The 23119-nt window shown below is 66.0% G+C and overlaps 1 protein-coding gene across 31 annotated transcripts in view; it reads right to left on the bottom strand.

Moving 5' to 3' along the window:
• Positions 1–23119, bottom strand: part of rims2a (regulating synaptic membrane exocytosis 2a) — a 1580193-nt gene that overhangs the window by 543296 nt on the left and 1013778 nt on the right. The window lies entirely within an intron of this gene.

The raw sequence follows: 23119 nt of genomic DNA, 5'->3' as shown, positions 1-23119 counted from the left end.
CCCCTTCGAGCTCCCGTTCACTGCGCTCCCCTCCGAGCTCCCCTCTCACTGCGCTCCCCTCCGAGATCCCCCCTCACTGCGCTCTCCTCCGAGCTGCCCTCTCACTGCGCTCTCCTCTGAGCTCCCCTCTCACTGCGCTTCCCTGCGAGCTCCCCACTCACTGTTCTCCCCTCCGGCTGCGCTCCCCTCCGAGCTCCCCTCTCACTGCTCTCCCCTCCGAGCTCCCCTCTCACCGCACTCCCCTCCGAGCTCCCCTCTCACTGCGCTCCCCTCCGAGCTCCCCTTCACTGCGCTCCCCTCAGAACTCCCCTTCACTGCGCTCCCCTCCGAGCTCCCCTCTCACTGCGCTCGCCTCCGAGCTCTCTTCCCACTGTGCGCTCCTCCGAGATCTACTTCAATGTGCTCCCCTCTCACTGTGCAACCCTCCGAGCTCCCCGCTCACTGTGCTACCCTCTCACTGCTCTCCACTCCGAGCACCTCTTCACTACGCTCCCGTCCGATCTCCCCTTCATTGCGCTCCCCTTCTCAGCGCTACCGTCCGAGCTCTCCTCTCACTGTGCTCTACTCCGAGATCCCCTTCAATGTGCTCCCCTCCGAGCTCCCCGCTCACTGCGCTGCCCTGTCACTGCGCTCCACTCCGAGCTCCTCTTCACTGCGCTCCCCTTCGAGATCCCGTTCACTGCGCTCCCCTCCGAGCTCTCCTTCACTGTGCTCCCCTCGGAGATACCCTACACTGCGCTCCCCTCCGAGCTCTCCTTCACTGCGCTCCCCTCCGAGCTCCCCTTCACTGCGCTCCCCTCGGAGCTCCCCTCTCACTGTGCCCTCCTCCGAGCTCCCCTCTCACTGCGCTCCCCTCCGCGCTCCCCTCTCACTGTGCTCCCTTCCGAGCTCCCCTCTCACTGCGCTCTCCTCCGAGCTCCCGTTCACTGCGCTCCCCTCCGAGCTCCATTCTCACTGTGCTCCCCTCCGAGCTCCCCTTCACTGCGCTCCCCTCTGTACTCCCCTTCACTGCGCTCCCCTCCGAGCTCCCCTTCGCTGCGCTCCCGTCCGAGCTCCCCTTCGCTGCACTCCCCTCCGAGATCCCGTTCACTGCGCTTCCCTCAAATCTCCCATTCACTGCGCTCCCCTCCGAGCTACCCTCTCACTGTGCTCCCCTCCAAGATCCCCGCTCACTGTGCTCCCCTCTCACTGCGCTCCACTCCGAGCACCTCTTCACTATGCTCCCCTCCGAGCTCCCCTTCATTGCGCTCCCCTTCTCAGCGCTACCGTCCGAGCTCCCCTCTCACTGCGCTCCCCTCCGAGATACCCTTCACTGCGCTTCCCTCAGATCTCCCCTTCACTGCGCTCCCCTCCGAGCTCCCCTTCACTGCGCTCCACTCCAAGCTCCCCTTCACTGAGCTCCCCTCCGAGCTCTCTTCCCACTGTGCTGTCCTCCGAGCTCCCCTTCACTGCGCACCCCTCCGAGCTCCCCTCTCACTGCGCTCCCCTCCGAGCTCCCCTCTCACGGAGCTCCCCTCCGAGCTACCCTCTCACTGCGCTCCCCTCCGACATCCCCTTCACTGCGATTCCCTCAGATCTCCCCTTCACTGCGCTCCCCTCCGAGCTATCCTCTCACTGTGCTCCCCTCCAAGCTCCCCTTCACTGCGCACCCCTCCGAGCTCCCCTCTCACTGCGCTCCCCTCCGAGCTCCCCTCTCACTGTGCTCCCCTCCGAGCTCCCCGCTCACTGTGCTCCCCTCTCACTGCGCTCCACTCCGAGCACCTCTTCACTATGCTCCCCTCCGAGCTCTCCTTCATTGCGCTCCCCTTCTCAGCGCTACCGTCCAAGTTCCCCTCTCACTGTGCTCTACTCCAAGATCCCCTTCAATGTGCTCCCCTCTCACTGTGCTCTACTCCGAGATCCTCTTCAATGTGCTCCCCTCTCACTGCGCTCCACTCCGAGCTCCCCGCTCACCGTGCTCCCCTCTTACTGCGCTCCACTTCGAGCTCCCATTCACTGTGCTCCCCTCCGAGCTCCCCTTCACTGCGCTCCCCTCCGAGCTCCGCTTCACTGCGCTCTCCTCTCACTGTGCTCTCCTCCGAGCTCCCCTGTCACTGCGCTCCCCTCCGAGCTCCCCTCTCACTGCGCTCCCTTCCGAGCTCCCCTTCACTGCGCTCTCCCCCGAGCTCCCGTCTCACTGCGCTCTCCTCCGAGCTCCCCTTCACTGCGCTCCCCTTCACTGCGCTCCCCTCAGAGCTCCCGTTCACTGCGCCCCCCCTCCGAGCTCCCTTCTCACTGCGCTCCCCTCCGAGCTCCCATTCACTGCGCTCCCCTCTGAGCTCCCCTCTCACTGCGCTCCCCTCCGGGCTCCCCTCTCACCGAGCTCCCCCCCCCGGAGCTCCCCTCTCACGGAGCTCCCCTCCGAGCTCCACTCTCACGGAGCTCCCCTCTCACGGAGCTCCCCTCTCGCGGAGCTCCCCTCTGAGCTCCCCTCTCACAGCGCTCCCCTAAGATCTCCCCTCTCACTGCGCTCCCCTCCGAGCTCCCCTCTCACTGTGCTCCACTCCAAGCTCCCCTTCACTGCGCACCCCTCCGAGCTCTCTTCCCACTGTGCTCCTTTCCGAGATCTACTTCAATGTGCTCCCCTCTCACTGCGCTCTCCTCCGAGCGCCACTCTCACTGTGCTCCCCTCAAAGCTCCCCTGCACTGCGCTCGCCTCCGAGCTCTCTTCCCACTGTGCTCTCCTCCGTGCTCCCTTCTCACAGTGTTCCCCTCCGAGCTCCCCTTCACTGCGCTGCCCACCGAGCTCCCCTCCCACTGAGCTCCCCTCCGAGCTGCCCTCTCACTCAGCTCCCCTCCGAGCTCCCCTCTCACTGCGTTCCTTCCGAGCTACCCCCTCACTGCGCTCTCCTCCGAGATCCCCTTCGCTGCGCTCTCCTCTGAGCTCCGCTTTACTACGCTCCCCTCCGTGCTCCCCTCTCACTGCGCTCTCCTCCGAGCTCCTCACTCACTGTGCTCTCCTCCGAGCTCCACTCTCACTGCGCTCCCCTCCGAGCTCCCCTCTCACTGTGCTCCCCTCCGAGCTCCCCTTCACTTCGCTCCCCTCCGAGCTCCGCTTCACTGCGCTCCCCTCAGAGCTCCCCTTCACCCTGCTCCCCTCCGAGCTCCCCTTCGCTGCGCTCCCCTCCGAGCTCCCCTTCGCTGCGCTCCCCTCCGATATCCCCTTCACTGCGCTTCCCTCAGATCTCCCATTCACTGCGCTCCCCTCCGAGCTCCCCGCTCACTATGCTCCCCTCTCACTGCGCTCCACTCCGAGCACCTCTTCACTATGCTCCCCTCCGAGCTCCCCTTCATTGCGCTCCCCTTCTCAGCGCTACCGTCCGAGCTCCCCTCTCACTGCGCTCCCCTCCGAGACACCCTTCACTGCGCTTCCCTCAGATCTCCCCTTCACTGCGCTCCACTCCGAGCTACCCTTCACTGAGCTCCCCTCCGAGCTCTCTTCCCACTGTGCTCTCCTCCGAGCACCTTTCTCACTGTGCTCCCCTCCCAGCTCCCCTTCACTGCGCTGCCCTCCGAGCTTCCCTCCCACTGCGCTCCCCTCCGAGCTGCCCTCTCACTGAGCTCTCCTCCGAGCTCCCCTCTCACGGAGCTCCCCTCCGAGCTCTCCTCTCACGGAGCTCCCCTCCGATCTCTCATCTCACTGTGCTCCCCTCTGAGCTCCCCTCTCACTGCGCTCCCCTCCGAACTCCTCTCTCACGGAGCTCCCCTCCGAGCTCCCCTCTCACTGAGCTCCCCTCCCGTCTCCCCTCTCACTGCGCTCCCCTCCGAGCTCCCCTCTCACGGCGCTCCGCTATGAGCTCCCCTCTCACGGCGCTCCGCTCTGAGCTCCCCTCTCACTGCGCTCCCCTCCGACCTCCCCTCTCACTGCGCTCCCCTCCGACCTCCCCTCTCACGGATCTCCTCTCCGAGCTCCCCTCTCACGGATCTCCCCTCCGAGCTCCCCTCTCACGTAGCTCCCCTCCGAGCTCCCCTCTCACGTAGCTCCCCTCCGAGCTCCCCTCTCACGGAGCTCCCCTCCGAGCTCCCCTCTCACGGAGCTCCCCTCCGAGCTCCCCTCTCACGGAGCTCCCCTCCGAGCTCCCCTCTCACTGCGCTCCCCTCCGAGCTCCCCTCTCACGGAGCTCCCCTCCGAGCTCCCCTCTCACGGAGCTCCCCTCCGAGCTCCCCTCTCACTGCGCTCCCCTCCGAGCTCCCCTCTCACGGAGCTCCCCTCCGAGCTACCCTCTCACTGCGCTCCCCTTCAACATCCCCTTCACTGCGCTTCCCTCAGATCTCCCCTTCACTGCGCTCCCCTCCGAGCTATCCTCTCACTGTGCTCCCCTCCAAGCTCCCCTTCACTGCGCACCCCTCCGAGCTCCCCGCTCACTGTGCTCCCCTCTCACTGCGCTCCACTCCGAGCACCTCTTCACTATGCTCCCCTCCGAGATCCCCTTCAATGTGCTCCCCTCTCACTGTGCTCTACTCCGAGATCCTCATCAATGTGCTCCCCTCTCACTGCGCTCCACTCCGAGCTCACCGCTCACCGTGCTCCCCTCTCACTGCGCTCCACTTCGAGCTCCCATTCACTGTGCTCCCCTCCGAGCTCCCCTTCACTGCGCTCCCCTCCGAGCTCCGCTTCACTGCGCTCCCCTCACACTGTGCTCTCCTCCGAGCTCCCCTGTCACTGCGCTCCCCTCCGAGCTCCCCTCTCACTGCGCTCCCCTCCGAGCTCCCCTTCACTGCGTTCTCCCCCGAGCTCCCCTCTCACTGCGCTCTCCTCCGAGATCCCCTTCACTGCGCTCCCCTTCACTGCGCTCCCCTCAGAGCTCCCGTTCACTGCGCCCCCCCTCCGAGCTCCCTTCTCACTGCGCTCCCCTCCGAGCTCCCATTCACTGCGCTCCCCTCGGAGCTCCCCTCTCACTGTGCTCTCCTCCGAGCTCCCCTCTCACTGCACTCCCCTCCGAGCTCCCCTCTCACTGTGCTCCCTTCTGAGCTCCCCTCTCACTGCGCTCTCCTCCGAGCTCCCCTCTCAATGCGCTCCCCTCCGAGCTCCCCTTCACTGCGCTGCCCTCCAAGCTCCCCTCCCACTGTGCTCCCCTCCGAGCTGCCCTCTCACTGAGCTCCCCTCGGAGCTCCCCTCTCACTGCGCTCCCCTCCGAGCTCCCCTCTCACTGCGCACTCCTCCGAGATCCCCTTCACTGCGCTCTCCTCCGAGCTGCCCTTTACGACGCTCCCCTCCGAGCTCCCCTCTCACTGTGCTCTCCTCCGAGCGCCCCTTCACTGCGCTCCCCTCCGAACTCCCCTTCACTGCGCTCCCCTCCGAGCTCCCCTTCGCTGCGATCCCCTCCGACCTCCCCTTCGCTGCACTCTCCTCCGAGCTTCCCTTCACTGCGCTCCCCTTCGAGCTCCCGTTCACTGCGCTCCCCTCCGAGCTCCCCTCTCACTGCGCTCCCCTCCGAGATCCCCCCTCACTGCGCTCTCCTCCGAGCTGCCCTCTCACGGAGCTCTCCTCTGAGCTCCCCTCTCACTGCGCTTCCCTGCGAGCTCCCCACTCACTGTTCTCCCCTCCGGCTGCGCTCCCCTCCGAGCTCCCCTCTCACTGCGCTCCCCTCCGAGCTCCCCTCTCACCGCACTCCCCTCCGAGCTCCCCGCTCACTGTGCTCCCCTCTCACTGCGCTCCACTCCGAGCACCTCTTCACTATGCTCCCCTCCGAGCTCTCCTTCATTGCGCTCCCCTTCTCAGCGCTACCGTCCAAGTTCCCCTCTCACTGTGCTCTACTCCAAGATCCCCTTCAATGTGCTCCCCTCTCACTGTGCTCTACTCCGAGATCCTCTTCAATGTGCTCCCCTCTCACTGCGCTCCACTCCGAGCTCCCCGCTCACCGTGCTCCCCTCTTACTGCGCTCCACTTCGAGCTCCCATTCACTGTGCTCCCCTCCGAGCTCCCCTTCACTGCGCTCCCCTCCGAGCTCCGCTTCACTGCGCTCTCCTCTCACTGTGCTCTCCTCCGAGCTCCCCTGTCACTGCGCTCCCCTCCGAGCTCCCCTCTCACTGCGCTCCCTTCCGAGCTCCCCTTCACTGCGCTCTCCCCCGAGCTCCCGTCTCACTGCGCTCTCCTCCGAGCTCCCCTTCACTGCGCTCCCCTTCACTGCGCTCCCCTCAGAGCTCCCGTTCACTGCGCCCCCCCTCCGAGCTCCCTTCTCACTGCGCTCCCCTCCGAGCTCCCATTCACTGCGCTCCCCTCTGAGCTCCCCTCTCACTGCGCTCCCCTCCGGGCTCCCCTCTCACCGAGCTCCCCCCCCCGGAGCTCCCCTCTCACGGAGCTCCCCTCCGAGCTCCACTCTCACGGAGCTCCCCTCTCACGGAGCTCCCCTCTCGCGGAGCTCCCCTCTGAGCTCCCCTCTCACAGCGCTCCCCTAAGATCTCCCCTCTCACTGCGCTCCCCTCCGAGCTCCCCTCTCACTGTGCTCCACTCCAAGCTCCCCTTCACTGCGCACCCCTCCGAGCTCTCTTCCCACTGTGCTCCTTTCCGAGATCTACTTCAATGTGCTCCCCTCTCACTGCGCTCTCCTCCGAGCGCCACTCTCACTGTGCTCCCCTCAAAGCTCCCCTGCACTGCGCTCGCCTCCGAGCTCTCTTCCCACTGTGCTCTCCTCCGTGCTCCCTTCTCACAGTGTTCCCCTCCGAGCTCCCCTTCACTGCGCTGCCCACCGAGCTCCCCTCCCACTGAGCTCCCCTCCGAGCTGCCCTCTCACTCAGCTCCCCTCCGAGCTCCCCTCTCACTGCGTTCCTTCCGAGCTACCCCCTCACTGCGCTCTCCTCCGAGATCCCCTTCGCTGCGCTCTCCTCTGAGCTCCGCTTTACTACGCTCCCCTCCGTGCTCCCCTCTCACTGCGCTCTCCTCCGAGCTCCTCACTCACTGTGCTCTCCTCCGAGCTCCACTCTCACTGCGCTCCCCTCCGAGCTCCCCTCTCACTGTGCTCCCCTCCGAGCTCCCCTTCACTTCGCTCCCCTCCGAGCTCCGCTTCACTGCGCTCCCCTCAGAGCTCCCCTTCACCCTGCTCCCCTCCGAGCTCCCCTTCGCTGCGCTCCCCTCCGAGCTCCCCTTCGCTGCGCTCCCCTCCGATATCCCCTTCACTGCGCTTCCCTCAGATCTCCCATTCACTGCGCTCCCCTCCGAGCTCCCCGCTCACTATGCTCCCCTCTCACTGCGCTCCACTCCGAGCACCTCTTCACTATGCTCCCCTCCGAGCTCCCCTTCATTGCGCTCCCCTTCTCAGCGCTACCGTCCGAGCTCCCCTCTCACTGCGCTCCCCTCCGAGATACCCTTCACTGCGCTTCCCTCAGATCTCCCCTTCACTGCGCTCCACTCCGAGCTACCCTTCACTGAGCTCCCCTCCGAGCTCTCTTCCCACTGTGCTCTCCTCCGAGCACCTTTCTCACTGTGCTCCCCTCCCAGCTCCCCTTCACTGCGCTGCCCTCCGAGCTTCCCTCCCACTGCGCTCCCCTCCGAGCTGCCCTCTCACTGAGCTCTCCTCCGAGCTCCCCTCTCACGGAGCTCCCCTCCGAGCTCTCCTCTCACGGAGCTCCCCTCCGATCTCTCATCTCACTGTGCTCCCCTCTGAGCTCCCCTCTCACTGCGCTCCCCTCCGAACTCCCCTCTCACGGAGCTCCCCTCCGAGCTCCCCTCTCACTGAGCTCCCCTCCCGTCTCCCCTCTCACTGCGCTCCCCTCCGAGCTCCCCTCTCACGGCGCTCCGCTATGAGCTCCCCTCTCACGGCGCTCCGCTCTGAGCTCCCCTCTCACTGCGCTCCCCTCCGACCTCCCCTCTCACTGCGCTCCCCTCCGACCTCCCCTCTCACGGATCTCCTCTCCGAGCTCCCCTCTCACGGATCTCCCCTCCGAGCTCCCCTCTCACGTAGCTCCCCTCCGAGCTCCCCTCTCACGTAGCTCCCCTCCGAGCTCCCCTCTCACGGAGCTCCCCTCCGAGCTCCCCTCTCACGGAGCTCCCCTCCGAGCTCCCCTCTCACGGAGCTCCCCTCCGAGCTCCCCTCTCACTGCGCTCCCCTCCGAGCTCCCCTCTCACGGAGCTCCCCTCCGAGCTCCCCTCTCACGGAGCTCCCCTCCGAGCTCCCCTCTCACTGCGCTCCCCTCCGAGCTCCCCTCTCACGGAGCTCCCCTCCGAGCTACCCTCTCACTGCGCTCCCCTTCAACATCCCCTTCACTGCGCTTCCCTCAGATCTCCCCTTCACTGCGCTCCCCTCCGAGCTATCCTCTCACTGTGCTCCCCTCCAAGCTCCCCTTCACTGCGCACCCCTCCGAGCTCCCCGCTCACTGTGCTCCCCTCTCACTGCGCTCCACTCCGAGCACCTCTTCACTATGCTCCCCTCCGAGATCCCCTTCAATGTGCTCCCCTCTCACTGTGCTCTACTCCGAGATCCTCATCAATGTGCTCCCCTCTCACTGCGCTCCACTCCGAGCTCACCGCTCACCGTGCTCCCCTCTCACTGCGCTCCACTTCGAGCTCCCATTCACTGTGCTCCCCTCCGAGCTCCCCTTCACTGCGCTCCCCTCCGAGCTCCGCTTCACTGCGCTCCCCTCACACTGTGCTCTCCTCCGAGCTCCCCTGTCACTGCGCTCCCCTCCGAGCTCCCCTCTCACTGCGCTCCCCTCCGAGCTCCCCTTCACTGCGTTCTCCCCCGAGCTCCCCTCTCACTGCGCTCTCCTCCGAGATCCCCTTCACTGCGCTCCCCTTCACTGCGCTCCCCTCAGAGCTCCCGTTCACTGCGCCCCCCCTCCGAGCTCCCTTCTCACTGCGCTCCCCTCCGAGCTCCCATTCACTGCGCTCCCCTCGGAGCTCCCCTCTCACTGTGCTCTCCTCCGAGCTCCCCTCTCACTGCACTCCCCTCCGAGCTCCCCTCTCACTGTGCTCCCTTCTGAGCTCCCCTCTCACTGCGCTCTCCTCCGAGCTCCCCTCTCAATGCGCTCCCCTCCGAGCTCCCCTCTCACTGCGCACTCCTCCGAGATCCCCTTCACTGCGCTCTCCTCCGAGCTGCCCTTTACGACGCTCCCCTCCGAGCTCCCCTCTCACTGTGCTCTCCTCCGAGCGCCCCTTCACTGCGCTCCCCTCCGAACTCCCCTTCACTGCGCTCCCCTCCGAGCTCCCCTTCGCTGCGATCCCCTCCGACCTCCCCTTCGCTGCACTCTCCTCCGAGCTTCCCTTCACTGCGCTCCCCTTCGAGCTCCCGTTCACTGCGCTCCCCTCCGAGCTCCCCTCTCACTGCGCTCCCCTCCGAGATCCCCCCTCACTGCGCTCTCCTCCGAGCTGCCCTCTCACGGAGCTCTCCTCTGAGCTCCCCTCTCACTGCGCTTCCCTGCGAGCTCCCCACTCACTGTTCTCCCCTCCGGCTGCGCTCCCCTCCGAGCTCCCCTCTCACTGCGCTCCCCTCCGAGCTCCCCTCTCACCGCACTCCCCTCCGAGCTCCCCTCTCACTGCGCTCCCCTCCGAGCTCCCCTTCACTGCGCTCCCCTCAGAACTCCCCTTCACTGCGCTCCCCTCCGAGCTCCCCTCTCACTGCGCTCGCCTCCGAGCTCTCTTCCCACTGTGCGCTCCTCCGAGATCTACTTCAATGTGCTCCCCTCTCACTGTGCAACCCTCCGAGCTCCCCGCTCACTGTGCTCCCCTCTCACTGCTCTCCACTCCGAGCACCTCTTCACTACGCTCCCGTCCGATCTCCCCTTCATTGCGCTCCCCTTCTCAGCGCTACCGTCCGAGCTCTCCTCTCACTGTGCTCTACTCCGAGATCCCCTTCAATGTGCTCCCCTCCGAGCTCCCCGCTCACTGCGCTGCCCTGTCACTGCGCTCCACTCCGAGCTCCTCTTCACTGCGCTCCCCTTCGAGATCCCGTTCACTGCGCTCCCCTCCGAGCTCTCCTTCACTGTGCTCCCCTCGGAGATACCCTACACTGCGCTCCCCTCCGAGCTCTCCTTCACTGCGCTCCCCTCCGAGCTCCCCTTCACTGCGCTCCCCTCGGAGCTCCCCTCTCACTGTGCCCTCCTCCGAGCTCCCCTCTCACTGCGCTCCCCTCCGCGCTCCCCTCTCACTGTGCTCCCTTCCGAGCTCCCCTCTCACTGCGCTCTCCTCCGAGCTCCCGTTCACTGCGCTCCCCTCCGAGCTCCATTCTCACTGTGCTCCCCTCCGAGCTCCCCTTCACTGCGCTCCCCTCTGTACTCCCCTTCACTGCGCTCCCCTCCGAGCTCCCCTTCGCTGCGCTCCCGTCCGAGCTCCCCTTCGCTGCACTCCCCTCCGAGATCCCGTTCACTGCGCTTCCCTCAAATCTCCCATTCACTGCGCTCCCCTCCGAGCTACCCTCTCACTGTGCTCCCCTCCAAGCTCCCCGCTCACTGTGCTCCCCTCTCACTGCGCTCCACTCCGAGCACCTCTTCACTATGCTCCCCTCCGAGCTCCCCTTCATTGCGCTCCCCTTCTCAGCGCTACCGTCCGAGCTCCCCTCTCACTGCGCTCCCCTCCGAGATACCCTTCACTGCGCTTCCCTCAGATCTCCCCTTCACTGCGCTCCCCTCCGAGCTCCCCTTCACTGCGCTCCACTCCAAGCTCCCCTTCACTGAGCTCCCCTCCGAGCTCTCTTCCCACTGTGCTGTCCTCCGAGCTCCCCTTCACTGCGCACCCCTCCGAGCTCCCCTCTCACTGCGCTCCCCTCCGAGCTCCCCTCTCACGGAGCTCCCCTCCGAGCTACCCTCTCACTGCGCTCCCCTCCGACATCCCCTTCACTGCGATTCCCTCAGATCTCCCCTTCACTGCGCTCCCCTCCGAGCTATCCTCTCACTGTGCTCCCCTCCAAGCTCCCCTTCACTGCGCACCCCTCCGAGCTCCCCTCTCACTGTGCTCCCCTCCGAGCTCCCCGCTCACTGTGCTCCCCTCTCACTGCGCTCCACTCCGAGCACCTCTTCACTATGCTCCCCTCCGAGCTCTCCTTCATTGCGCTCCCCTTCTCAGCGCTACCGTCCAAGTTCCCCTCTCACTGTGCTCTACTCCAAGATCCCCTTCAATGTGCTCCCCTCTCACTGTGCTCTACTCCGAGATCCTCTTCAATGTGCTCCCCTCTCACTGCGCTCCACTCCGAGCTCCCCGCTCACCGTGCTCCCCTCTTACTGCGCTCCACTTCGAGCTCCCATTCACTGTGCTCCCCTCCGAGCTCCCCTTCACTGCGCTCCCCTCCGAGCTCCGCTTCACTGCGCTCTCCTCTCACTGTGCTCTCCTCCGAGCTCCCCTGTCACTGCGCTCCCCTCCGAGCTCCCCTCTCACTGCGCTCCCTTCCGAGCTCCCCTTCACTGCGCTCTCCCCCGAGCTCCCCTCTCACTGCGCTCTCCTCCGAGCTCCCCTTCACTGCGCTCCCCTTCACTGCGCTCCCCTCAGAGCTCCCGTTCACTGCGCCCCCCCTCCGAGCTCCCTTCTCACTGCGCTCCCCTCCGAGCTCCCATTCACTGCGCTCCCCTCTGAGCTCCCATCTCACTGCGCTCCCCTCCGGGCTCCCCTCTCACCGAGCTCCCCCCCCCGGAGCTCCCCTCTCACGGAGCTCCCCTCCGAGCTCCACTCTCACGGAGCTCCCCTCTCACGGAGCTCCCCTCTCGCGGAGCTCCCCTCTGAGCTCCCCTCTCACAGCGCTCCCCTAAGATCTCCCCTCTCACTGCGCTCCCCTCCGAGCTCCCCTCTCACTGTGCTCCACTCCAAGCTCCCCTTCACTGCGCACCCCTCCGAGCTCTCTTCCCACTGTGCTCCTTTCCGAGATCTACTTCAATGTGCTCCCCTCTCACTGCGCTCTCCTCCGAGCGCCACTCTCACTGTGCTCCCCTCAAAGCTCCCCTGCACTGCGCTCGCCTCCGAGCTCTCTTCCCACTGTGCTCTCCTCCGTGCTCCCTTCTCACAGTGTTCCCCTCCGAGCTCCCCTTCACTGCGCTGCCCACCGAGCTCCCCTCCCACTGAGCTCCCCTCCGAGCTGCCCTCTCACTCAGCTCCCCTCCGAGCTCCCCTCTCACTGCGTTCCTTCCGAGCTACCCCCTCACTGCGCTCTCCTCCGAGATCCCCTTCGCTGCGCTCTCCTCTGAGCTCCGCTTTACTACGCTCCCCTCCGTGCTCCCCTCTCACTGCGCTCTCCTCCGAGCTCCTCACTCACTGTGCTCTCCTCCGAGCTCCACTCTCACTGCGCTCCCCTCCGACATCCCCTTCACTGCGATTCCCTCAGATCTCCCCTTCACTGCGCTCCCCTCCGAGCTATCCTCTCACTGTGCTCCCCTCCAAGCTCCCCTTCACTGCGCACCCCTCCGAGCTCCCCTCTCACTGTGCTCCCCTCCGAGCTCCCCGCTCACTGTGCTCCCCTCTCACTGCGCTCCACTCCGAGCACCTCTTCACTATGCTCCCCTCCGAGCTCTCCTTCATTGCGCTCCCCTTCTCAGCGCTACCGTCCAAGTTCCCCTCTCACTGTGCTCTACTCCAAGATCCCCTTCAATGTGCTCCCCTCTCACTGTGCTCTACTCCGAGATCCTCTTCAATGTGCTCCCCTCTCACTGCGCTCCACTCCGAGCTCCCCGCTCACCGTGCTCCCCTCTTACTGCGCTCCACTTCGAGCTCCCATTCACTGTGCTCCCCTCCGAGCTCCCCTTCACTGCGCTCCCCTCCGAGCTCCGCTTCACTGCGCTCTCCTCTCACTGTGCTCTCCTCCGAGCTCCCCTGTCACTGCGCTCCCCTCCGAGCTCCCCTCTCACTGCGCTCCCTTCCGAGCTCCCCTTCACTGCGCTCTCCCCCGAGCTCCCCTCTCACTGCGCTCTCCTCCGAGCTCCCCTTCACTGCGCTCCCCTTCACTGCGCTCCCCTCAGAGCTCCCGTTCACTGCGCCCCCCCTCCGAGCTCCCTTCTCACTGCGCTCCCCTCCGAGCTCCCATTCACTGCGCTCCCCTCTGAGCTCCCATCTCACTGCGCTCCCCTCCGGGCTCCCCTCTCACCGAGCTCCCCCCCCCGGAGCTCCCCTCTCACGGAGCTCCCCTCCGAGCTCCACTCTCACGGAGCTCCCCTCTCACGGAGCTCCCCTCTCGCGGAGCTCCCCTCTGAGCTCCCCTCTCACAGCGCTCCCCTAAGATCTCCCCTCTCACTGCGCTCCCCTCCGAGCTCCCCTCTCACTGTGCTCCACTCCAAGCTCCCCTTCACTGCGCACCCCTCCGAGCTCTCTTCCCACTGTGCTCCTTTCCGAGATCTACTTCAATGTGCTCCCCTCTCACTGCGCTCTCCTCCGAGCGCCACTCTCACTGTGCTCCCCTCAAAGCTCCCCTGCACTGCGCTCGCCTCCGAGCTCTCTTCCCACTGTGCTCTCCTCCGTGCTCCCTTCTCACAGTGTTCCCCTCCGAGCTCCCCTTCACTGCGCTGCCCACCGAGCTCCCCTCCCACTGAGCTCCCCTCCGAGCTGCCCTCTCACTCAGCTCCCCTCCGAGCTCCCCTCTCACTGCGTTCCTTCCGAGCTACCCCCTCACTGCGCTCTCCTCCGAGATCCCCTTCGCTGCGCTCTCCTCTGAGCTCCGCTTTACTACGCTCCCCTCCGTGCTCCCCTCTCACTGCGCTCTCCTCCGAGCTCCTCACTCACTGTGCTCTCCTCCGAGCTCCACTCTCACTGCGCTCCCCTCCGAGCTCCCCTCTCACTGTGCTCCCCTCCGAGCTCCCCTTCACTTCGCTCCCCTCCGAGCTCCGCTTCACTGCGCTCCCCTCAGAGCTCCCCTTCACCCTGCTCCCCTCCGAGCTCCCCTTCGCTGCGCTCCCCTCCGAGCTCCCCTTCGCTGCGCTCCCCTCCGATATCCCCTTCACTGCGCTTCCCTCAGATCTCCCATTCACTGCGCTCCCCTCCGAGCTCCCCGCTCACTATGCTCCCCTCTCACTGCGCTCCACTCCGAGCACCTCTTCACTATGCTCCCCTCCGAGCTCCCCTTCATTGCGCTCCCCTTCTCAGCGCTACCGTCCGAGCTCCCCTCTCACTGCGCTCCCCTCCGAGATACCCTTCACTGCGCTTCCCTCAGATCTCCCCTTCACTGCGCTCCACTCCGAGCTCCCCTTCACTGAGCTCACCTCCGAGCTCTCTTCCCACTGTGCTCTCCTCCGAGCACCTTTCTCACTGTGCTCCCCTCCCAGCTCCCCTTCACTGCGCTGCCCTCCGAGCTTCCCTCCCACTGCGCTCCCCTCCGAGCTGCCCTCTCACTGAGCTCTCCTCCGAGCTCCCCTCTCACGGAGCTCCCCTCCGAGCTCTCCTCTCACGGAGCTCCCCTCCGATCTCTCATCTCACTGTGCTCCCCTCTGAGCTCCCCTCTCACTGCGCTCCCCTCCGAACTCCCCTCTCACGGAGCTCCCCTCCGAGCTCCCCTCTCACTGAGCTCCCCTCCCGTCTCCCCTCTCACTGCGCTCCCCTCCGAGCTCCCCTCTCACGGCGCTCCGCTATGAGCTCCCCTCTCACGGCGCTCCGCTCTGAGCTCCCCTCTCACTGCGCTCCCCTCCGACCTCCCCTCTCACTGCGCTCCCCTCCGACCTCCCCTCTCACGGATCTCCTCTCCGAGCTCCCCTCTCACGGATCTCCCCTCCGAGCTCCCCTCTCACGTAGCTCCCCTCCGAGCTCCCCTCTCACGGAGCTCCCCTCCGAGCTCCCCTCTCACGGAGCTCCCCTCCGAGCTCCCCTCTCACGGAGCTCCCCTCCGAGCTCCCCTCTCACGGAGCTCCCCTCCGAGCTCCCCTCTCACGGAGCTCCCCTCCGAGCTCCCCTCTCACTGAGCTCCTCTCCGAGCTGCCCTCTCCTGCGCTCTCCTCCGAGCTATCCTCTCACTGTGCTCCCCTCCAAGCTCCCCTTCACTGCGAACCCCTCCGAGCTATCCTCTCACTATGCTCCCCTCCAAGCTCCCCTTCACTGCGCACCCCTCCGAGCTACCCTCTCACTGCGCTCCCTTCCGAGATCCCCTTCACTGCGCTTCCCTCAGATCTCCCTTTCACTGCGCTCCCCTCCGAGCTCTCCTACACTGTGCTCCCCTCCGAGCTTCCCTTCACTGCGCTCCCCTCCGACCGCCACTCTCACTGTGCTCCCCTCAAAGCTCCCCTGCACTGCGCTCGCCTCCGAGCTCTCTTCCCACTGTGCTCTCCTCCGTGCTCCCTTCTCACAGTGCTCCCGTCCGAGCTCCCCTTCACTGCGCTGCCCACCGAGCTCCCCTCCGAGCTGCCCTCTCACTGAGCTCCCCTCCGAGCTGCCGTCTCACGGAGCTCCCCTCCGAGCTCCCCCCTCACTGCGCTCTCCTCCAAGATCCCCTTCACTGCGCTCTCCTCTGAGCTCCCCTTTACTACGCTCCCCTCTCACTGCGCTCTCCTCATGGCTCCCCACTCACTGTGCTCTCCTCCGAGCTCCCCTCTCACTGCGCTCCCCTCCGAGCTCCCCTCTCACTGTGCTCCCCTCCGAGCTCCCCTTCACTTCGCTCCCCTCCGAGCTCCCCTTCACTGCGCTCCCCTCCGAGCTCCCCTTCACTGCACTCCCCTCCGAGCTCCCCTTCGCTGCACTCCCCTCCGAGGTCCCCTTCGCTGCACTCCCCTCCGAGGTCCCCTTCGCTGCACTCCCCTCCGAGCTCCCTCTCACGGAGCTCCCCTCCAAGCTACCCTCTCACTGCACTCCCCTCCGAGATCCCCTTCACTGCGCTTCCCTCAGATCTCCCATTCACTGCACTCCCCTCCGAGCTCCCCGCTCACTGTGCTCCCCTCTCACTGCGCTCCACTCCGAGCACCTCTTCACTATGCTCCCCTCCGAGCTCCCCTTCATTGCGCTCCCCTTCTCAGCGCTACCGTCCGAGCTCCCCTCTCACTGCACTCCCCTCCGAGATACCCTTCACTGCGCTTCCCTCAGATCTACCCTTCACTGCGCTGCCCTCCGAGCTCCCCTTCACTGCGCTCCACTCCAAGCTCCCCTTCACAGAGCTCCCCTCCGAGCTCTCTTCCCACTGCGCTCTCCTCCGAGCTCCCTTCTCACTGTGCTCCCCTCCGAGCTCCCCTTCACTGCGCTGCCCTCCGAGCTTTCCTCCCACTGCGCTCCCCTCCGAGCTGCCCTCTCACTGAGCTCCCCTCCGAGTTCCCCTCTCACGGAGCTCCCCTCCGAGCTACCCTCTCACTGCGCTCCGCTCTGAGCTCCCCTCTCACTGCGCTCCCCTCCGAGCTCCCATCTCACTGCGCTCCGCTCTGAGCTCCCCTCTCACTGCGCTCCCCTCCGAGCTCCCCTCTCACGGAGCTCCCCTCCGAGCTCCCCTCTCACGGAGCTCCCCTCCGACCTCCCCTCTCACTGCGCTCCCCTCCGACCATCCCCTCTCACTGCGCTCCCCTCCGATCTCCTCTCTCACGGATCTCCTCTCCGAGCTCCCCTCTCACGGATCTCCCCTCCGAGCTCCCCTCTCACGTAGCTCCCCTCCGACCTCCCCTCTCACGGAGCTCCCCTCCGAGCTCCCCTCTCACGGAGCTCCCCTCCGAGCTCCCCTCTCACTGAGCTCCCCTCCGAGCTCCCCTCTCACTGAGCTCCTCTCCGAGCTCCCCTCTCACTGCGCTCCCCTCCGAGCTATCCTCTCACTGTGCTCCCCTCCAAGCTCCCCTTCACTGCGAACCCCTCCGAGCTATCCTCTCACTGCGCTCCCCTCCAAGCTCCTCTTCACTGCGCACCCCTCCGAGCTCCCCTCTCACTGCGCTCCCCTCCGAGCTCCCCTCTCACGGAGCTCCCCTCCGAGCTACCCTCTCACTGCGCTCCCCTTCAACATCCCCTTCACTGCGCTTCCCTCAGATCTCCCCTTCACTGCGCTCCCCTCCGAGCTATCCTCTCACTGTGCTCCCCTCCAAGCTCCCCTTCACTGCGCACCCCTCCGAGCTCCCCGCTCACTGTGCTCCCCTCTCACTGCGCTCCACTCCGAGCACCTCTTCACTATGCTCCCCTCCGAGCTCCCCTTCATTGCGCTCCCCTTCTCAGCGCTACCGTCCGAGTTCCCCTCTCACTGTGCTCTACTCCGAGATCCCCTTCAATGTGCTCCCCTCTCACTGTGCTCTACTCCGAGATCCTCATCAATGTGCTCCCCTCTCACTGCGCTCCACTCCGAGCTCACCGCTCACCGTGCTCCCCTCTCACTGCGCTCCACTTCGAGCTCCCATTCACTGTGCTCCCCTCCGAGCTCCCCTTCACTGCGCTCCCCTCCGAGCTCCGCTTCACTGCGCTCCCCTCACACTGTGCTCTCCTCCGAGCTCCCCTGTCACTGCGCTCCCCTCCGAGCTCCCCTCTCACTGCGCTCCCCTCCGAGCTCCCCTTCACTGCGCTCTCCCCCGAGCTCCCCTCTCACTGCGCTCTCCTCCGAGATCCCCTTCACTGCGCTCCCCTTCACTGCGCTCCCCTCAGAGCTCCCGTTCACTGCGCCCCCCCTCCGAGCTCCCTTCTCACTGCGCTCCCCTCCGAGCTCCCATTCACTGCGCTCCCCTCGGAGCTCCCCTCTCACTGTGCTCTCCTCCGAGCTCCCCTCTCACTGCACTCCCCTCCGAGCTCCCCTCTCACTGTGCTCCCTTCTGAGCTCCCCTCTCACTGCGCTCTCCTCCGAGCTCCCCTCTCAATGCGCTCCCCTCCGAGCTCCCCTTCACTGCGCTGCCCTCCGAGCTCCCCTCCCACTGTGCTCCCCTCCGAGCTGCCCTCTCACTGAGCTCCCCTCGGAGCTCCCCTCTCACTGCGCTCCCCTCCGAGCTCCCCTCTCACTGCGCACTCCTCCGAGATCCCCTTCACTGCGCTCTCCTCCGAGCTGCCCTTTACGACGCTCCCCTCCGAGCTCCCCTCTCACTGTGCTCTCCTCCGAGCGCCCCTTCACTGCGCTCCCCTCCGAACTCCCCTTCACTGCGCTCCCCTCCGAGCTCCCCTTCGCTGCGCTCCCCTCCGAGCTCCCCTTCGCTGCACTCTCCTCCGAGCTTCCCTTCACTGCGCTCCCCTTCGAGCTCCCGTTCACTGCGCTCCCCTCCGAGCTCCCCTCTCACTGCGCTCCCCTCCGAGATCCCCCCTCACTGCGCTCTCCTCCGAGCTGCCCTCTCACTGCGCTCTCCTCTGAGCTCCCCTCTCACTGCGCTTCCCTGCGAGCTCCCCACTCACTGTTCTCCCCTCCGGCTGCGCTCCCCTCCGAGCTCCCCTCTCACTGCGCTCCCCTCCGAGCTCCCCTCTCACCGCACTCCCCTCCGAGCTCCCCTCTCACTGCGCTCCCCTCCGAGCTCCCCTTCACTGCGCTCCCCTCAGAACTCCCCTTCACTGCGCTCCCCTCCGAGCTCCCCTCTCACTGCGCTCGCCTCCGAGCTCTCTTCCCACTGTGCGCTCCTCCGAGATCTACTTCAATGTGCTCCCCTCTCACTGTGCAACCCTCCGAGCTCCCCGCTCACTGTGCTCCCCTCTCACTGCTCTCCACTCCGAGCACCTCTTCACTACGCTCCCGTCCGATCTCCCCTTCATTGCTCTCCCCTTCTCAGCGCTACCGTCCGAGCTCTCCTCTCACTGTGCTCTACTCCGAGATCCCCTTCAATGTGCTCCCCTCCGAGCTCCCCGCTCACTGCGCTGCCCTGTCACTGCGCTCCACTCCGAGCTCCTCTTCACTGCGCTCCCCTTCGAGATCCCGTTCACTGCGCTCCCCTCCGAGCTCTCCTTCACTGTGCTCCCCTCGGAGATACCCTACACTGCGCTCCCCTCCGAGCTCTCCTTCACTGCGCTCCCCTCCGAGCTCCCCTTCACTGCGCTCCCCTCGGAGCTCCCCTCTCACTGTGCCCTCCTCCGAGCTCCCCTCTCACTGCGCTCCCCTACGCGCTCCCCTCTCACTGTGCTCCCTTCCGAGCTCCCCTCTCACTGCGCTCTCCTCCGAGCTCCCGTTCACTGCGCTCCCCTCCGAGCTCCATTCTCACTGTGCTCCCCTCCGAGCTCCCCTTCACTGCGCTCCCCTCTGTACTCCCCTTCACTGCGCTCCCCTCCGAGCTCCCCTTCGCTGCGCTCCCGTCCGAGCTCCCCTTCGCTGCACTCCCCTCCGAGCTCCCCTCTCACGGAGCTCCCCTCCGAGCTACCCTCTCACTGCGCTCCCCTCCGACATCCCCTTCACTGCGATTCCCTCAGATCTCCCCTTCACTGCGCTCCCCTCCGAGCTATCCTCTCACTGTGCTCCCCTCCAAGCTCCCCTTCACTGCGCACCCCTCCGAGCTCCCCTCTCACTGCGCTCCCCTCCGAGCTCCCCTCTCACTGTGCTCCCCTCCGAGCTCCCCGCTCACTGTGCTCCCCTCTCACTGCGCTCCACTCCGAGCACCTCTTCACTATGCTCCCCTCCGAGCTCTCCTTCATTGCGCTCCCCTTCTCAGCGCTACCGTCCAAGTTCCCCTCTCACTGTGCTCTACACCAAGATCCCCTTCAATGTGCTCCCCTCTCACTGTGCTCTACTCCGAGATCCTCTTCAATGTGCTCCCCTCTCACTGCGCTCCACTCCGAGCTCCCCGCTCACCGTGCTCCCCTCTTACTGCGCTCCACTTCGAGCTCCCATTCACTGTGCTCCCCTCCAAGCTCCCCTTCACTGCGCTCCCCTCCGAGCTCCGCTTCACTGCGCTCTCCTCTCACTGTGCTCTCCTCCGAGCTCCCCTGTCACTGCGCTCCCCTCCGAGCTCCCCTCTCACTGCGCTCCCTTCCGAGCTCCCCTTCACTGCGCTCTCCCCCGAGCTCCCCTCTCACTGCGCTCTCCTCCGAGCTCCCCTTCACTGCGCTCCCCTTCACTGCGCTCCCCTCAGAGCTCCCGTTCACTGCGCCCCCCCTCCGAGCTCCCTTCTCACTGCGCTCCCCTCCGAGCTCCCATTCACTGCGCTCCCCTCGGACCTCCCCTCTCACTGTGCTCTTCTCCGAGCTACCCTCTCACTGCACTCCCCTCCGAGCTCCCCTCTCACTGTGCTCCCTTCCGAGCTCCCCTTTCACTGCGCTCTCCTCCGAGCTCCCCTCTCAATGCGCTCCCCTCCGAGCTCCCCTTCACTGCGCTGCCCTCCGAGCTCCCCTCCCACTGTGCTCCCCTCCGAGCTGCCCTCTCACTGAGCTCCCCTCGGAGCTCCCCTCTCACTGCGCTCCCCTCCGAGCTCCCCCCTCACTGTGCTCTCCTCCGAGCGCCCCTTCACTGCGCTCCCCTCCGAACTCCCCTTCACTGCGCTCCCCTCCGAGCTCCCCTTTGCTGCGCTCCCCTCCGAGCTCCCCTTCGCTGCACTCTCCTCCGAGCTTCCCTTCACTGCGCTCCCCTTCGAGGTCCCGTTCACTGCGCTCCCCTCCGAGCACCCCTCTCACTGCGCTCCCCTCCGAGATCCCCCCTCACTGCGCTCTCCTCCGAGCTGCCCTCTCACTGCGCTCTCCTCCGAGCTCCCCTCTCACTGCGCTTCCCTGCAAGCTCCCCACTCACTGTTCTCCCCTCCGGCTGCACTCCCTTCCGAGCTCCCCTCTCACTGCGCTCCCCTCCGAGCTCCCCTCTCACCGCGCTTCCCTCCGAGCTCCCCTCTCACTGCGCTCCCCTCCGAGCTCCCCTTCACTGCGCTCCCCTCAGATCTCCCCTTCACTGCGCTCACCTCCGAGCTCCCCTCTCACTGCACTCGCCTCCGAGCTCTCTTCCCACTGTGCGCTCCTCCGAGATCTACTTCAATGTGCTCCCCTCTCACTGCGCTCCACTCCGAGCACCTCTTCACTACGCTCCCGTCCGATCTCCCCTTCATTGCGCTCCCCTTCTCAGCGCTACCGTCCGAGCTCTCCTCTCACTGTGCTCTACTCCGAGATCCCCTTCAATGTGCTCCCCTCCGAGCTCCCCGCTCACTGCGCTGCCCTGTCACTGCGCTCCACTCCGAGCTCCTCTTCACTGTGCTCCCCTTCGAGATCCCGTTCACTGCGCTCCCCTCCGAGCTCTCCTTCACTGTGCTCCCCTCGGAGATACCCTACACTGCGCTCCCCTCCGAGCTCTCCTTCACTGCGCTCCCCTCCGAGCTCCCCTTCGCTGCGCTCCCCTCCGAGCTCCCCTCTCACTGCGCTCTCCTCCGAGCTCCCCCCTCACTGTGCTCTCCTCCGAGCGCCCCTTCACTGCGCTCCCCTCCGAACTCCCCTTCACTGCGCTCCCCTCCGAGCTCCCCTTCGCTGCGCTCCCGTCCGAGCTCCCATTCGCTGCACTTTCCTCCGAGCTTCCCTTCACTGCGCTCCCCTCCGAGCTCCCGTTCACTGCGCTCCCCTCCGAGCTCCCCTCTCACTGCGCTCCCCTCCGAGCTCCCCTCTCACTGCGCTCCCCTTCGAGATCCCCTCTCACTGCCCTCTCCTCCGAGCTGCCCTCTCACGGAGCTCCCCTCCGAGCTCCCCTCTCACTGCCACCCCCTCCGACCTCCCCTCTCACTGCGCTCCCCTCCGAGCTCCCCTCTCACGGAGCTCCCTCCGAGCTCCCCTCTCACGGATCTCCCCTCCGAGCTCCCCTCTCACGCATCTCCCCTCCGAGCTCCCCTCTCACGGATCTCCCCTCCGAGCTCCCCTCTCACGTAGCTCCCCTCTGAGCTCCCCTCTCACGGAGCTCCCCTCCGAGCTCCCCTCTCACGGAGCTCCCCTCCGAGCTCCCCTCTCACGGAGCTCCCCTGCGAGCTCCCCTCTCACGGAGCTCGTCTCCGAGCTCCCCTCTCACTGCGCTCCCCTCCGAACTCCCCCTCCGAGCTCCCCTTCGCTGCGCTCCCCTCCGAGCTCCCCTTCGCTGCACTCTCCTCCGAGCTTCCCTTCACTGCGCTCCCCTCCGAGCTCCCATTCACTGCGCTCCCCTCCGAGCTCCCCTCTCACTGCGCTCCCCTCCGAGCTCCGCTCTCACTGCGCTCCCCTGCGAGATCCCCTCTCACTGCGCTCTCCTCCGAGCTGCCCTCTCACGGAGCTCCGCTCTGAGCTCCCCTCTCACTGCGCTCCGCTATGAGCTCCCCACTCACTGTTCTCCCCTCCGGCTGCGCTCCCCTCCGAACTCCCCTCTCACTGCGCTCCCCTCCGAGCTCCCCTTCACTGCGCTCCCCTCCGAGCTCCCCTCTCACTGCGCGCCCCTTCTCAGCGCTCCCCTCTCACTGTGCTCTACTCCGAGATCCCCTTCAATGTGATCCCCTCTCACTGTGCTCCCTCCGAGGTCCCCGCTCACTGTGCTCCCCTCTCACTGCGCTCCACTCCGAGCTCCTCTTCACTGCGCACCCCTCCGAGCTCTCTTCCCATTGTGCGCTCCTCCGAGATCTACTTCAAGGTGCTCCCCTCTCACTGTGCACCCCTCCGAGCTCCCCGCTCACTGTGCTCCCCTCTCACTGTGCTCCACTCCGAGCACCTCTTCACTATGCTCCCCTCCGTGTTCCCCTTCATTGCGCTCCCCTTCTCAGCGCTACCGTCCGAGCTCCCCTCTCACTGTGCTCTACTCCGAGATCCCCTTCAATGTGCTACCCTCTCACTGTGCTCCCCTCCGAGTTCCCTGCTCACTGCGCTCCCCTCTCACTGCGCTCCACTCCGAGCTCCTGTTCACTGCGCTCCCCTTCGAGATCCCCTTCACTGCGCTCCCCTCCGAGCTCTCCTTCACTGTGCTCCCCTCGGAGATACCCTACACTGCGGTCCCCTCCGAGCTCTCCTTCACTGAGCTCCCCTCCGAGCTCCCGTTCACTGCGCTCCCCTCCGAGCTCCCTTCTCACTGTGCTCCCCTCCGGGCTCCCCTTCACTGCGCTCCCCTCTCACTGCGCACCCCTCCGAGCTCCCCTCTCACGGAGCTCCCCTCCGAGCTCCCCTCTCACGGAGCTCCCCTCCGAGCTTCCCTCTCACGTAGCTCACCTCCGAGCTCCCCTCTCACTGCGCTCCACTCCGAGCTCCTCTTCACTGTGCACCCCTCCGAGCTCTCTTCCCTCTGTGCGCTCCTCCGAGATCTACTTCAATGTGCTCCCCTCTCACTGTGCACCCCTCCGAGCTCCCCGCTCACTGTGCTGCCCTCTCACTGCGCTCCACTCCGAGCACCTCTTCACTACGCTCCCCTCCGAG

Source organism: Scyliorhinus torazame, chromosome 11, assembly GCF_047496885.1.
Source record: "Scyliorhinus torazame isolate Kashiwa2021f chromosome 11, sScyTor2.1, whole genome shotgun sequence".
In the NCBI taxonomy this organism is placed as follows: domain Eukaryota; kingdom Metazoa; phylum Chordata; class Chondrichthyes; order Carcharhiniformes; family Scyliorhinidae; genus Scyliorhinus; species Scyliorhinus torazame.
Note: the sequence above shows the minus strand (reverse complement) of the source record. Positions and strands in the feature narration are given on the sequence as shown.